This window comes from Diadema setosum, chromosome 9, assembly GCF_964275005.1.
Source record: "Diadema setosum chromosome 9, eeDiaSeto1, whole genome shotgun sequence".
NCBI classification, from domain to species: Eukaryota; Metazoa; Echinodermata; class Echinoidea; order Diadematoida; family Diadematidae; genus Diadema; species Diadema setosum.
The window spans coordinates 19,344,022-19,359,806 of NC_092693.1; positions in this window are offsets into that span (position 1 = coordinate 19,344,022).

The following is a 15,785-nucleotide window of genomic DNA, read 5'->3' on the forward strand; positions in this document are numbered from 1 at the left end:
ATCCCAGCAAATACATGTTTTCAGAACGTTTCCTAAACATTTTTGAGGTTCCGAACGTCTTCGTATAAAATAGACGTTTTTAAAACGTACATAATAAACGTCAAAGATGGAACTTAGAATTTACCGCAAAGCACAGTATTTTTTCTTGAACACGTCTTAAAAACGTCAATGGACGTTTCAAAACGTTTTTATATGTCTGCTACGTCTTCGTCATAATACAACGTCCACAAATCGTTTTATCAGGTCTGCTACGTCGACTTCGTCTGTTAATGAACGTTTGAAAAACTTTTTATTTGGTCCGCTACGTCTTCGTCATTGGTTTCTTCATCATGAATATTCATGCATATTATTTTCTGATTTCGAAAAGTGTAATATGATATTTGTGATTGAAAGCCGAATAAATAATAATAATGATAAGAAGAAGAAAATCTAAAATTTGAAAACTATAGTGGAAATACTTGTAAATAAAAGACATTGAATTATAAAGTATTTATGCTGGGTTCAAACTTTCTGTCTTAAAAATTGAACCTGTATACGTTATTGTTCAGTCATTCACAATTTCAAATTGTGTTTTTATTTGGTCCGCTACGTCTTCGTCATTGGTTTCTTCATCATGAATATTCATGCATATTATTTTCTGATTTCGAAAAGTGTAATATGATATTTGTGATTGAAAGCCGAATAAATAATGATAATAATAATAATAATAATAATAATAATAAGAAGAAGAAGAAGAAGAAGAAGAAGAAGAAGAAAAATCTAAAATTTGAAAACTAGTGGAAATACTTGTAAATAAAAGACATTGAATTCTAAAGTATTTATGCTGGGTTCAAACTTTCTGTGTTAAAAATTGTACCTGTATACGTTATTCAATTTCAAATTGTGTTATGAAGCGGTATTTTCATATATGTTAAGAGACCTAATTAAGGTATGTGTGGTTTATTTTTAGTATCCATGTCTTCATGCATTACATCATCTTTGCCGGTATATAAAAGAATGTGATACATCAACTGGAAATAGGATGTAGTACTAGGTATACGTGGTATAGGACACTAGGAACAGGTTAGGATATTATTATATAGGATAAGGATTAGGATATATCAATCCTAGATTTTGCTTGTATAACCTCATAACTATGCTTTTTTTCAATGCCCAATAAAATATAAACAGACGTTCTTTAAAGGTTTTCTGGACGTTCTGAACGGATATGAAAGGTTCTCTAAACATTCTGGAAAAGGTCATAAGATTTTTTTAAGACGTTCTTAAAACGTTTTAAAAACGTTCTAGGCGGTTTTCTTGACGTCCGCAGAACGTCCACAGAACGTTTTGAATTTTCTTAATTGCCGTCTATGACCCCGTCTACAGTGCGAGGCTCGGCCGCGGCCGAGCCCACCTTCATTTCGGTGTAAACGCGCAAAAGGCCAAATGCGAGGCCCAAATTGGCCGCGCATTTGGCCACGCTCTGGAGGTGGTCTCGGCCGCGGCCGAGCCGCGGCCGAGCCCGGCCTTTTCTCAGTGTAAACGTAAACTGGGCCAAATGCGAGGCCAATTTTAGTCTGGCTTCCAAACCCTCTCCCTGCACTATTTCGCTATTCAGGATATTAACCCCCTAAACGTCGAAAACTAGCATAGTTTTAGGTGGTTTTGTCCTGCAAAGGATTTTTTCCTTCGGCAAAGGCATTTGCCCGAACGGCAATTTCGTCGCCACGGAATTCAGTTGGCAAAGGGTCTGAAAACCAGTCAATACCAAATTGCGTTTATTTACAAGTAGAGCGCCACTGCACTACGACAAAATATTGAAAGGTTTATCAAAAGCGTGGCCGAGCCCGGCAGTGTAAACGGACAAAATTGCGGGGCTCGGCCTCGCAATTGAGGTAGGGCTCGGCCGCGGCTCGGCCCAGCCCTGCACTGTAAACGGGGTTTTACGTTCAAAAGGTTTTCTGCAGGTCCTTAAAAATTCTGAAAGGTTTTTTGTTGGTTTTTAAAGAGTTTTATAACGTCCATTTGAAACGTTTTAAATACGTCGAAAACTTTCCACAAAAAGACGTTCTGGAAACGTTTTGACAAAATTCCCAAACAACGAACTTGGAACGTTTCAAGAACGTTCAGAAAACGTCCAAATGTTAGCTGTCATGGGATATAGCTGACAATTACGAAATACAGTAAGTATTCCTCTAAAGTTGGATTACCGTGTTTATAGTTATACAACGTTGTACTTTATACACACTGTATGTGAATGTTTTGTGAAATAAACCCAATTGAACAGAATTGAATTGAAGTTGGGGCGGGGGGGGGGGGGGGCGGGGGAATTCCCGCAGTACGTTACGAAAGGAGCTCAGTAGGCGCCAATTATTGGCGCCCGGTGGTTTTCATCTGTCGATTGAAAGTTGAAAGAGTTATAGTCTGGTTTCCAGACCTACTGCTCGTACTAATTTTATTCCAAGAAGATTAAAACAATCAAAAAGTAGCAGGCTCAGACCCATCATTGATCTCTATAGAGACCGATTGTTCAGCTGGATGGCTTTTGCCTTCGGTGCCGCGGAGGGCGCATTTTGTAAAATGGAGTACGTAAACAGTTGGCAAAAGGGTCTGGAAACCAGACTACTATACAAAAGTAGTTTCGGTGGCGTGTACACGGTCGTTGAGTTGATGGTACGTATCCGGTACGGTTCATCACATCAACGCAACGTACGTAGCACACCCACGTCACGTCGGGAGTCGCCGGGCAGTTGACAACAAGAAGGTACGGGCGACGACAGACAGTCGTCGACACGGCGGACTTTGCACCTGTATACTGCTGTTGCTGTGAAAGTCGAATTGAACATCATGCGCTTTTCATTGACCGTCATGACATCAATGAGCCGAGCGCCATCTGCAGACATTATTCGTGGTTGAAACTACTTACTAGTAGTAGTCGTTCCGCTCGTCGACGCCGAGCTACGCCAGTTCCTCATTACTGTACATGTATGTATTGCTGAGCCGTGGGGGGGGGGGGGGGGGGGGGGGGGTGGGGGGGGGGGGGTAGGGGTGGGAACTACGATCTGGAAACGGGGCGGGGGAATCCCAGCAGAACTATTCTACATAGAGCCTGGCCGTGTGAGTGTGCGGGTAACGCACTTCTATTTCCTTGTGGATTAGAACTCCACTGTGTCAAGTCATAAGATAAGTGGACTTTGACTCGCATAGTCCAAAAGATAGCGATTAGGACATAGAAACGCTCTGCATGCATGCACTGCGTTTTTGCAAGCCGCCGCGGCTGCGTGATCACTGATTGTATGTAGCCTGTGGTAGGTAGTTCCAGTCGCTCGCTGTATACAGTAAATAGCACGGCGTCTGGTCGGGCTACATGTATGATGTAGGTAGTTACTAGAGTAGCGGACCCAGTTTGCGGCAAGTTCACCTTCTTTGACATAAGGATTGAGAGAATGTAGCAATATTAGTACTATACAGAACACATCATTGAAAGTTTGAGGAAAATCGGACAATCCGTTCAAAAGTTATGAATTTTTGAAGTTTTTGTGCAGTCACTGCTGGATGAGAAGACTACTGCAGTGTATGATGTCACATGCGTACAACAATGGAAAATATAAAGAGAATTTCACAAAATTTCATCTTTTGAAAAAAGTACACATTCAATTGACTCGTTACTGATATATGTTATGGGTAATATTATTCCCATTGCCTTAAGAAAGAGGCAAGTCAAGTGCTCTTTTATTATGCGAAAAAAGTGAAAATATGTTGAATTTTCTTTACACTTTAAATTATACGTACTGTTGTACTCAAGTGACTGTTTTGTTGTGTTTTGTTGTTTTTGTATTTGAGGCGCGTCATTCAAATATGAATATTTACGCCTTTATCTTTATAATATGATTATTTTACATATAATAAATAAATAAAAAATAATAACTTTTTACTATCATTTTTATGCGCGCTATGTGTCTGCTGTTATACGGTTGGGGCAAATAAGTTCTGGTGCATGCTGATGGCAAACTCTGATCAGCCCGGCTCGTTACATTGAGCAGGCTTCTCGGTCGCGCGCACACAGACCTAGATCCCTCATTTGCCGCACTCGGGACCCTCTGCCCAACGCATATATGGTGCACAAGCAGACTCCCGAATGCGATTAATAAACATCAAAATTATAATATTATTTCATATATACTTTCCATTAAGTAAACATATAATTTACAAATAATTCATTTTTTTTTTCATTATGTAATAAGCAAACATCACGAGCCTTAGTAGTCTCCTCATCCTCATCCAGCCGTTTCAACACAAAAATTTTAAAAATTCATAACTTTTGCATCAATTGTCCAATTTTCCTCAAACTTTCACTGATGTGTTCTACTAATATTGCTGCATTCTCTCAATCCTTATGTTTATGAAGGTGAACTTGTCCTTTATGGCCTTTTCAAGGGTATTTACGTTAGTAGTATTCTGGTAAAACGGGCAACAGAAATTTTTTTTTTTTTTTCTATTGGAAGAGGTACCAAAGCCAAGACCTCTTCACACTGCATCACAATAATTTTGTATGGACATATGGTGGACAGTTACCCTAGACTAGTCATAAAATAATCAATTTCATGCAGAAAATTTGCAACCACCAAGAAAGAGGACCCGGTTTGCAGCACCCCACACAAAAATGTCCCCTGATTTCTTCAAACATTAAAATTTTGCAAAAACCAAATATTTTTTGATGGTCCAACTAGTTTTCAGCTTCTTGTCCCCGTCGAACGAGTTCGAGCAGGGGACTATGAAACGGGCTCCGTACGTGTGTGTGTGTGTCTGTGTGTGTGCATCCGTGTGTGATCAAAATGTCCAATTTCAATGCTACTTCTCTGTCATTTATGAGCCAATTTTGCTTTGTTTTTTTGCTGTTTGCTTTATATGATATATAGCACTACATGGGAGCTTTGAAACTTCTACACAGACTTTCAGTTGTGACCTTTGATCTTGACTTATATTGTACATTTTGCTACAAAGATATGCTACTCCGCCATTTCTAACCTGATTTCGATTCTGTTTGCTTTATGTGATGGCTCTAGGTGAGGGCTTCAAAACTTCTACACAGAATTTTGACCTTTGACTTCTTTGACCTTTGACCTTGATTTTTGACCTATATTGTACATTTTGCTACAAAATGCTACTCCTTCGCCATTTCTAACCCGATTTCGATTCCGTTTGCTTTATGTGATGGCACTAGGTGAGGGCTTCAAAACTTCTACACAGAATTTTGACCTTTGAAACTTCTTTGACCTTTGACCTTGATTTTTTACCTATATTGTAAATTGGCTACAAAATGCTACTCCTTCGCCATTTCTAAACCCGATTTCGATTCCGTTTGCTTTATGTGATGGCACAAGGTGAGGGCTTCAAAACTTCTACACAGAATTTTGACCTTTGACCTTTGACCTTGATTTTTGACCTATATTGTACATTTTGCTACAAAATGCTACTTCCGGCGGGGACATATATTACGTACCGCGTAAATTCTACTTTTCCTTGTTAAAGAACACTTTATTTGGATTCATTATCTCGATCCTTCATGATTTCATAGTTTTTCAAGATCGCATCAATTTCCACCCATTTTGACATGTAAAATAGCGCTATGTGTGTAAATCCCATAGCTAGGGGTGCCGCAAACCGTACCCATCCCCAGCATTTTGGTCACTCTTGCAATCTTCAAAACTGACAAAGGAAATGAATTTTAGAATATTTAACACAGTTACACAAGGAATCCTTACCATGCCAGGCCTCTTTTCATAGTAAGATTCTGTATAAAGATACAAACAAGGGATGATGGTGGTTGCCTAGCAACAGAACAAAATCTTAACGTTTTGTTTAGAAAGTCATACTTTTTAAAAAACGGCGTGACACAGACAGTTTAAATTAGAATTATGAAGGCCATCATCCGAGTTATTTCATGATTCTGGTAGCAAAAGGAGGCTCTTCAGTTGCTCTTCAAATAAAACAATTTAGAAAAAAAAAATATCCTTCTACTTTTGAAGATATGGTTAGATATTCCTAGGGGTGCCGCAAACTGGACCCCTGCAGCAAACTGGTGCCCCGACTCTAGTACAGTATGCAAACCTTCGCAGTTCCCGGACGCTTCTTTGAGTTCGGACTGGTTTGTCCGTTCGTCCGTCCCCAATTGTTTACGCAATAACTTGAGAAATATCGAGTGGAATTTTACCAAACTTTCCAAGCATCAGGTATGATAGGGCAATTACTTGATTGAATTTTAGATGAAATCTGCCAGAGGTCAAGGTCAAATGATGAAATTGCATCCGTTTACACAATGACTCGAGACTGGATTAAGCAAATTTCATCAAACTTTGTCCAAGGATGACTTATGATGGGACAATTATTTTTAGTTAAATCAAATAGAGGGCAAAGGTCGAGGTCAAATGCTCAAAATTTCACTATTTCCCCCATATACTGGTATGGTATTACCGGACAGCATGGTAATTCCAGACACGCACATTTCTGCGCACTGATGACATTCAATACGCGCAGGGCTTCGTAGACCAGCGTCACAGAGCGTTGTATGGACCAAAAAATGCGACACAAAAATGTGAAAAACGCTAGTTTAGAAGAAGATGTCGATTTTTCACATGATTTTATCGCGTGAACTGTTCGAAATGTTCATGTCAGACATTTTGCAGTAAAATACGAAATTTGAGCGTCATTTGCCAATTTTTTCTTTGTCGTCCGCTCGGTAGGAATGTGCACGGTGAATCGTGTATGAATTGCGATTATGGTGCAAGGACAAGATGCGAAATGAGGTCGATTATTCCATTTACGAACAGCGTGTCCGGAATTACAATGCGATTTTGCACCACGCAAAAAGACAAATTTTTTTAGAGGGGTATGTTTGAAGCATACTTTCTAAAAACTGGAGCAAACAATTGACATAAGTTGGCTGAATTCGTAATTTCCAGGGGTCTGTGAATAAGTGGTGTTATTTTGAGGCGAAATTTCATCCTCTGAGTACGGAATTCAAAGCCACGAAAAAGAAGCATCCGGTGATACGATGTACTCTCCTACTACTTGCAATGCCTGATAGTAGAGGCTACTATGTAATCCCGTGAGATTTTTGTGCCAAAATTGATTTTATTAGCTAACTTTGTCAATTTGGGGGTGCTGAATCCAAAAAACTTTGGTTCCATTTTTTCCAACCACGTCTTCAGCCGCCATTTTGAATTTCAAAATGACCGCCATAGCAAACTGTATTTTGACCCATATTTCATAAAGTGAGCATTGTAGAAGCTTCAAATTTGGTGCAAAATGCATGAGTGTGATGTCAGACACTCTGATATATCTTTTTCTGATATTGTGGATTGTTTTGATACAATTTGTAGGCTGCCATCTTGAATTTCAAAATGGCCACCATAGCAAAATGTATTTTGACCCATATCTCATAAAGTGAGCATTGTAGAAGCTTCAAATTTGGTACAAAATGCATCGTTGTGATATCAGACACTCTGATATATCTTTTTGTGATGTTGTGGATTGTTTTGTACAGATTGTAGGCTGCCATCTTGAAATTCAAAATGGCCGCCATAACGTTTTTACCCATATCTCAGGTTGCAATTATTGTAGAAGCATCAAATTTTCAAGAATGCACATGCTTGTGGTGTCCAACATTCCAGTACAGCTGTTTCCTAATTGTGGATCATTAGGCAGGCCACCATGTTGAAATTCAAGATGGCTGCCATAGAAAACGTACTGTTGTAAGCGCCTTAGATGAATTAGCCAAAATTGTTCTAGATAGACCGAATTCATTTCCAGGTCAAGCAGAATGACAGCCATCTCTCAATTCAAAATGGTCGCCGTAAATTCAAAATGTAAGGACGAGGTTCCAAATGACGTCATCAAGCCATGCTGAGAGGCAAAAACTGCGTACGGGGGGAGGGGGCATACCACTGTCCCATACATGTGGGCAAGCGTGTAAGCGTTACATCCCATATAGCCAGGCGGGTATATGCGATTCGCGAACTGCACGCTAAAGCGGTTTGTTTTTGCCTCTCAGGGATCACATTATTTTGCATCGTGGAACCTCGTTAATGATTATATTTAAGCCCAGTCAGTAAAATATTTGTACAAGGTGATCTTCAAAAACTTGATGCTGCCTCGAGAGAATGAAGACAAACAAGGAAAAGTCTCGCAATGGCCAATGGCAAGAAAGGCCATGGTCACCCTACCAGGCATCCAATTCACAAGCTTGTTTGTTGGCCACAAACTGAAACAAGATTTGCCAAACACTAGATATATTTCTGGAATAATACAGAATGAATAAGGAATGAGTAGGCTTTTTCCTGATTGCCCTTGAGTGGGTCATCTTCAGTTATTAAGACCTCCAAAATGCTTACTGCTGTACAGCCAATGATTCTAAAACAACAAAGGAGCAATAATAGCTCAGTTCTGTGGCGCTTTGCATGCATCAGAATTCCTCCACAATTTAGAAGACCATCACATGAGGGTAATCTAAAAAATTGTCACTGCCTTGAAGCTGATGAAAGTGGTGTTTGGCAATCAGCTATCGGAAACATTCAAGGGGGATATTTCTAGAAAGAAATGAAAAGGGAAGTTTTCATGTTCTGTACTAAGAATTTGTATCTAGGAGAATTAAAATATATTAATCTCTGGGATAGTATGAAAAAGGGCAGACATTCAACTTGTGCGATCAAAATACACCATGTCAGATTGGATCTAAAGTCATTAAGCTTAAGAGGATCACTAACTTCTCATAACATTTCTACTGGCTCTACAGTCTGATAGACCTGTCATTATCCAGTCATTGCTGAACGATACAATTACCGGAAGGTATAAGTTCTAAGTAATTCCACAATCACTCTTCATCTAATAATTTCATGGCTTTCTCCTCATTCTCACTAACAAAGGTTCATTTTTCATACCCATGCCTTAGAAACCCACAAAACTGAGCCATATAATCAGCGTGAAAGTTGAAATACTGAGCAGTCATTTCCATCTGATACAGAGACGACGTCACGGAAATAATAGAAACAAAGGGTTCATCAAAGATGCCATGGGAGCTGTCACCCGTCACTCACAACGAGGAAACAGATAGTCTCATTCCATTGTATGTAGATGCTACTTCAAGAGCATAGGGAAAATCAGAGATATTGATGATTAATACGTAGACACTGACATTTCAATTCTCCTCATGGATCTTGTAAGTTTGCTTTACTCTGCATTGCATGATATCTGCTTCATCACTGGAAAAGGAAATGATAAAAGTACAATTGACATTATTGAGAGATTATCTTCTGCAGTCCGTTGCGAAAAAAAAAAACAAAGGTCTGCTTTTTCATGCCTTTTATGGTGCTGGTTGAAGTTGAAAATTTGAGGATGTCTCAAAGAGCAGATGGACCAAGAAGCATCTAAACCTGGAATCATGCAGAATGTGCAATGACACAGTCCATGCCTCCCAGAAGTTTGGCGTGGATGACTTCAACCAGGACAATCTCCCGCTTTACCCTCGTAGAGTCTTGATACAACAAATCCAGAGAGCAAAGCTCGTAATCTCTCACAACCTAATTTGTGCCTCTACTACAGGAAAATATGATATATTACATTGTAGTTATTTCCAGAAGGTATGCATAAAATGTTCAATTAAATGCTTTGAGCTTCCTATACCAACGGTGGACACAGAATTCATTATCATGCTCATAGCAAGAAATGCAAAAGTCACTGTTTCTGGAAGAATTGTATAGAACTAATTCTCCCTTGTGTACAGCCTTAAAGTGCTGGTGACTTCAAAAACATAAATGCAGGGAATGAGAATAGAAGACATTATCTATTAAAGTGACTATCCCATGAATTTTTTAGAATGTAGGGCTAATGTTGTAAACTCTACAACCAAATCGTCCAAATGGGGCATTTAGTCACTCGGATACAAGAGGTTCTTTTGAAATTCATTTGTTTTGACGTCAGAATCACATGATTTCCCATTCACAATTTTTACCCAAATGCAATGCTTTTAAAGAAATGTTTCCCATGGCAGCCATTTTGTATTTCAACATGGTAGTGTACCTACAGGACAGGAAGCAGTCCCGCCTACGCAATTCTCTGAAGTGATTGACTTACACATGAGTGTTCCAGCATGCTTGGGTTTGCAGTTTAAAGATCTTACAGCACCAAATATAGTTGAAATCCATCTTGAATTTCAAGAGTGCCGGCCAATGCGAATAATCCATTATTACAGAATGTATAGGCCCTATGTGTGTTTTTTAAAAGAATGTATACTGTACGCCCCCATAAACATTCATATGTCTAAAAGTTGCTTGTAACCAGAGATATTAGCTGAATAGCAGCCATTTTGAATGTTAAGATGGCCACCTCGAAAGTGATCTGCAATTTAAGGGAGGGGAAAAGTGCATCTGAATATTCAACATCATGAGCCCGGTTTATGCCCGAAATGTGAACTTTCTTTATTGCTTACAACATGAGATATGGGTCAATATATACGTTCTGGTATGGCGGCCATTTTGAATTTCAAGATGGCCTCCTCCAATATCAAAGTGAACCATCGTTTCAGAAAAAGATGTTTCAGAATGTCTGATAGGGTATGCATGCTCTTCGCCCCAAATTAGAACCTTACACAATGTATACAATATGAGATACAGGCCCAATTACATTTGATCTTGTGGCCATTTTGAATTTCAAGATGGCCGCCAATTAAAATGATCCATCATTTTTAAAAAAAATTATATTAGCATGTCTGACATCACGAGCATGCTTTTTGCCCCAAATTGATACTTTCCATAATGCTTACAACCTTAGATATGGGTAAAATGTATTTAGCAATGGCGGCCATTTTGAATTTCAAGATGGCTGCCTAAAAACTGTATCAAAACTATCTACGGTATCAGAAAATGGTGCATTAGAATGTCTGACATCATAAACATGCTTTTTGCATCAAATTTGAACCTTCTATGATGCTCACATTTTGAGAATTGGGTCAAAACACAGTTTGCTATGGCGGCCAATTTGAAATTCAAAATGGCGGCTTAAGACGTGGTCGGAAAAAATGGAACCAAAGTTTTTTGGATTCAGCACCCCCAAATTGACCAAGTTAGCTGAAAAAATCAATTTTGGCACGAAAATCTCACGGGACCCAATATTTCGACATAGTAGACTGTACTATGAAGGTAATTTCTTGAAACTTAGTGTTGATCTAGACGCTCTATAATTGTACATGAACTACCAAATAAAGATTCTCCAGATAGAGTTTCAGTTCATGAGGTAAAAGGTCAGGTGGAAATGTAAAAATTTCACTTTTTTCTCCATATCTTGCAATTTGGTTCAAGTTATCTTCATAGAACTTGGTACGTGGGTCATTCTTCGCGAAGTGTATATTTTTGGCCTTACATGTGTACAAATTATTGAAAGAAAAAGTATGTCTATCTCAGAAATGGAAAATCTTTCTTAAAGTGGGAAAATCAGATTGAATGTTGACTTCATTTAATACAGGTGCAATTTTTATGGGGTGTTTCTTCATTAAAACTGACTTTCAATTTTTAGCGCTGCAGTAATGGATAGAGTAAGTGTCCCTGTTTGCGGCCGCATATAAAGGGTTTTTCCACTCTGAAATGCAAACTTGAAAATTGCTTTAACCCAGGTTATATCATAGAGGTTGACCACTTGCCAATTTACATTATTGTCTCCATCACAAGACCAGTGTCCATCGCGATAGTAAAAAAAGACCACGGTTGCGGTCCGGTACAGCGTCCGCTGGTTCACGACCGTGGTAGTCCGGTTCGCGGCCTGATGTACAATTCCTATGCGATATGCGCGTGCTCCGCGATCTTCTGTTGAACGCCTTTCATTTGGCTCGCGACCGTTGCATAAGCGCCAAGTCCCATTGCTAAAGCCCGTATGAAAAGGGCTGGCGCGCGTGCACTGACTATGAACAGGGATTGCAGTTGTGGCGGTGTTACTGTTGTCTTTTTCATGTTTTTGTATTATTTCGATCATAACATCCACTTCCGGAAAAAAAATGACAGCCCACATCGACTTGCGAAAGTTGTATTTCTATGTGAGGACATGTATTCAAAATCCATGAACATCGGGAAAATGACAAAAAATCCAGTCTCTTAGACCTCTTGTTCCTTAACTGTGATGTAAAAAAGTACCAAAAATGAAATTTTGGATGCGAGATGTCGTCATTTGGGTGAGAATATTTCACTTTGGTTGGAGATTTTGCCTATGTCATCGGTTGATTTTTGTAGATTAGCAGTACCGGTATGTTAGTGAACCGGCGCCTGGCTGCGAACTGGGACATTTACTCTGATATGCAAAATATGACGTGACGGAGATGACGGTCTGCAATCTAATATAGCATAAACAAATTTAAGGTTACTAGCTATATTGAATGCAACTGAGCCAAAAATTAATAGTAGTGGTTAAAAGAATTCCAATATGATTAACACCATGCATTTATAATATCACTTCATTGTAATTTTGTAATACAGAAAAAATTCCATCAACCTCATCTCTGTCACTTTCGTGACGGGTCCAACAATTAATGGCCTCATATCACCTTTCTAATCCATTCACCTGCTGTAAGAACTGTGTGTGCTGGTAGAGGGTATAATCTTCTCTCCTATTAAAGGTCCAGTTTACCTTTGGGAGAAGTGTTTTTAAGAATGTTCAAGATAAAACATTTGATGTATATGTGTAGGTCTGTTGTATCACAAAACATCCTACCATACAAAATTTTCACAATAAAGCCTAAAATATAAGGAGATATCAATATTTTTCCTACTAAACCATAACTGTAGACGGTTTAATCTGGAAGAATTCTTATTATAACTATTGTTCACATTTTGTGTATTTAACAATACTTAAAGGCATAATTTACCATTTGCAGATGAAAGCATTAGTGCTATAAAATAGTTCTAAAATGTGAGTTAGGGATAGAAACAACCACTGTCAAAATTTGAATCCATATAATCGATGTTAAGTGTTGTTAAATACACAAAATGTGAACAATAGTTATAATAAAAAATTTTCCAGACTAAACCGTATACAGTTACGGTTTATTGAGAAAAACCCTGATATCTCCTTATATTTTAGGTTTTATTGCAAATATTTCATATGGTAGGATGTTTTATCATACAACAGACCTACACATATGCATCAAATATGATATCTTGAAAATTTTTGAAATCACTGCTCCCAAAGGTAAACTGGACCTTTAACATCGAACATACGGATTCAAATTTTTACAGTGTTTGTTTCTATCCCTAACTCACATTTTAGAACTATTTTAAAGCACTAATGCTGGGTTTCTGTTTCGTCTGCAAATGGTAAATTATACCTTTAAGCCACCAAAATTATTAATTAATTTCATTTGATATGTAAATTTTAAGCGTTCGAAGATGACGCTGAATAAAGGTACGACCTGGCTTTTGTCACAAATTTCAAGAAAATTTTAACTTTCTGGATTAAAATAGGGAGAAAACCAGGTGAGTTTTTCAACTTCAACATGCATGTAACTGTCATGTAGCACTAATGGCGCCCTAAATGTTCGTGACGGAAATGACGCAAAATTTGCGGGACACACGATTTTAAATTATTGATTTCATTTTTTTCTTAAATCCTTTGATATTGGTATAATGCTGTTTTGCTCTGAAATTAATTCAAAATGCATTTAAAAACACTTCAACATGCTTCTATGTTGAAATGCGACATTAGGATATTTATTTGTAGTGTCCGCGGGACATGGGGTTTTTCAGTGGTACGGATGCGGGAAAATTAAGATGATAGGTCAGGATGAACAATTCATCCACTTTTTATGCTTCCGCCACGAAGTGGTGCCGGAGGCATTATGTTTTCGGGTTGTCCGTCCGTCTGTATGTACGTCCGTACGTACGTCCGTCCGCATTCGTTTACGCGATAACTTGAGTGATATTGACTGGAATTTTACCAAACTTGGTCCAAGTATAAAGTATGATGAGGCAATTACTTGATTAGATTTTGGGTGAAAATCGGCCAAAGGTCAAGGTCAAATCGTGAAATTGTATAAATTTGTTTACGCGATAACTCAAGACTGGATCAAGCAAATTTCACCAAATTTTGTCCGAGGATGATGTATGATGGGACAATTACTTGATTAGTTTCCTAGAGAAATCGGACAGAGGTCAAAGGTCAAGGTCAAATCCTAAAGTTTATCTGTTTACGTGATAACTCCAAACTGGATGAAGCAGCTTTCACCAAACTTGGTCCAAGGATGATGTATGATGGGGCAATTAGTTGAGTAGATTTTAGTGACATTGACAGGAGTTCAAAGGTCAAAAGGTCAAGGTCAAATGCTAAAAATGTTGCTATTTCCCCCCATATCTATGCAATGCCTAAAGGTATTTTCTTGAAACTTAGTGTAGACATGTACTACTGCTTAGAGAGTTTCATGTCATAAGGCCAAAGGTCGAAAGGTCAAAGGTTAGGTGAAAATGTTACAATTTCACTTTTCTCGCAAATGGTTCAATTTATTTTCTTGGAACTTGGTACTTACGCATGTACTGACTAGCAGGGATTATCTAAGGAATTTAGGGGTCATGGGTCAATAGTCAGGGGGTCAAAGGTCAAGGTCAACTCCTCAAAATTTTACTATTTCCCTCATATACTACATTGTAGTGTATGCAATGCTTACATTATTAGTTGTAAAACTTAATATACATGTATTACCTATAATGGAGATTCTCTGGGAAATTTCCAGCCAGAAGGTCAAAGGTTAAGGGTCAAAGGCTGGGTTTAAATGCAAAAAAAAAAAAAAATTCTATTTTTGTACTGTAACTACACTCTTTCTTCATACCTTGAGAATTACTAAATGCGTATAAGCTTATAAACGGGTCGGTCAGAAGTCAAGTAAAAATCCTCAATTCCCCATATGTGTACCTGCACTCTTAGACAATTATTGCTAACCCAGTTCAAGGAAAGTGAACATTCAAGATATTTCTGACAAACCTGTCATTTCACTATTTTGTCAGTTATGTGAAACTGTCATCACACGTTGTGAAGACATTGTACTATACACCTATTTGGAGATTCATGCATTATAGCGGAGGCATCAGTCGCTATTTCTAGTTTGTAAATTATTCTGACTACATGAATGTAAGTCATCGTAAACAGAGAAGAAAGTAATGAAATTACCTTTTATTTTTGTACAGTACGGTACATATTACCTTTAAACTAGAGGGACACAGAAATATACACTTAGCAAAGAATGACCCACATATGCATGTGCTTACCAGGCGCGGTGGAGCACCCCAATTTGCATCTCATTATTGATCTGTTCTATTTGAATTTCCAACGGGCATCCACGGCTGCCTGAAACTGTGTGCATGAAAAAGTCAAATCTTTACCTTCTCCTTATGCCGCTATGCGTGCCGCTAGTAAACTCAAACTTCCCACACTATCTAAGTTTTTAAAAACCTTCCTTTTGATGAAAAAATTATGAAATTTGCTGCACTAGAACTTGAGATATTAAAGCATTTTGAAAATCACCTCTCGCAAAACATGCTCTCTGTTTTTTTCCAACTGGACTATTGCCGGGCTCCAATGTGTCCGAAATTGGCAACATAAGTTCATCAGGCCTCAATCCATATATGGTGAAAGTCTTCGCTTGGTTCCACCTGTACTTTTTTGAGAAATCAACTTGTTTCTACAGGGTTTGGAATAGAAAATTGTAGTCAGCGAAACAATTGAAAATGACGTCATTTCTTTTCCCGTAATATATTGGGCATGCGTGGTACGTGAAA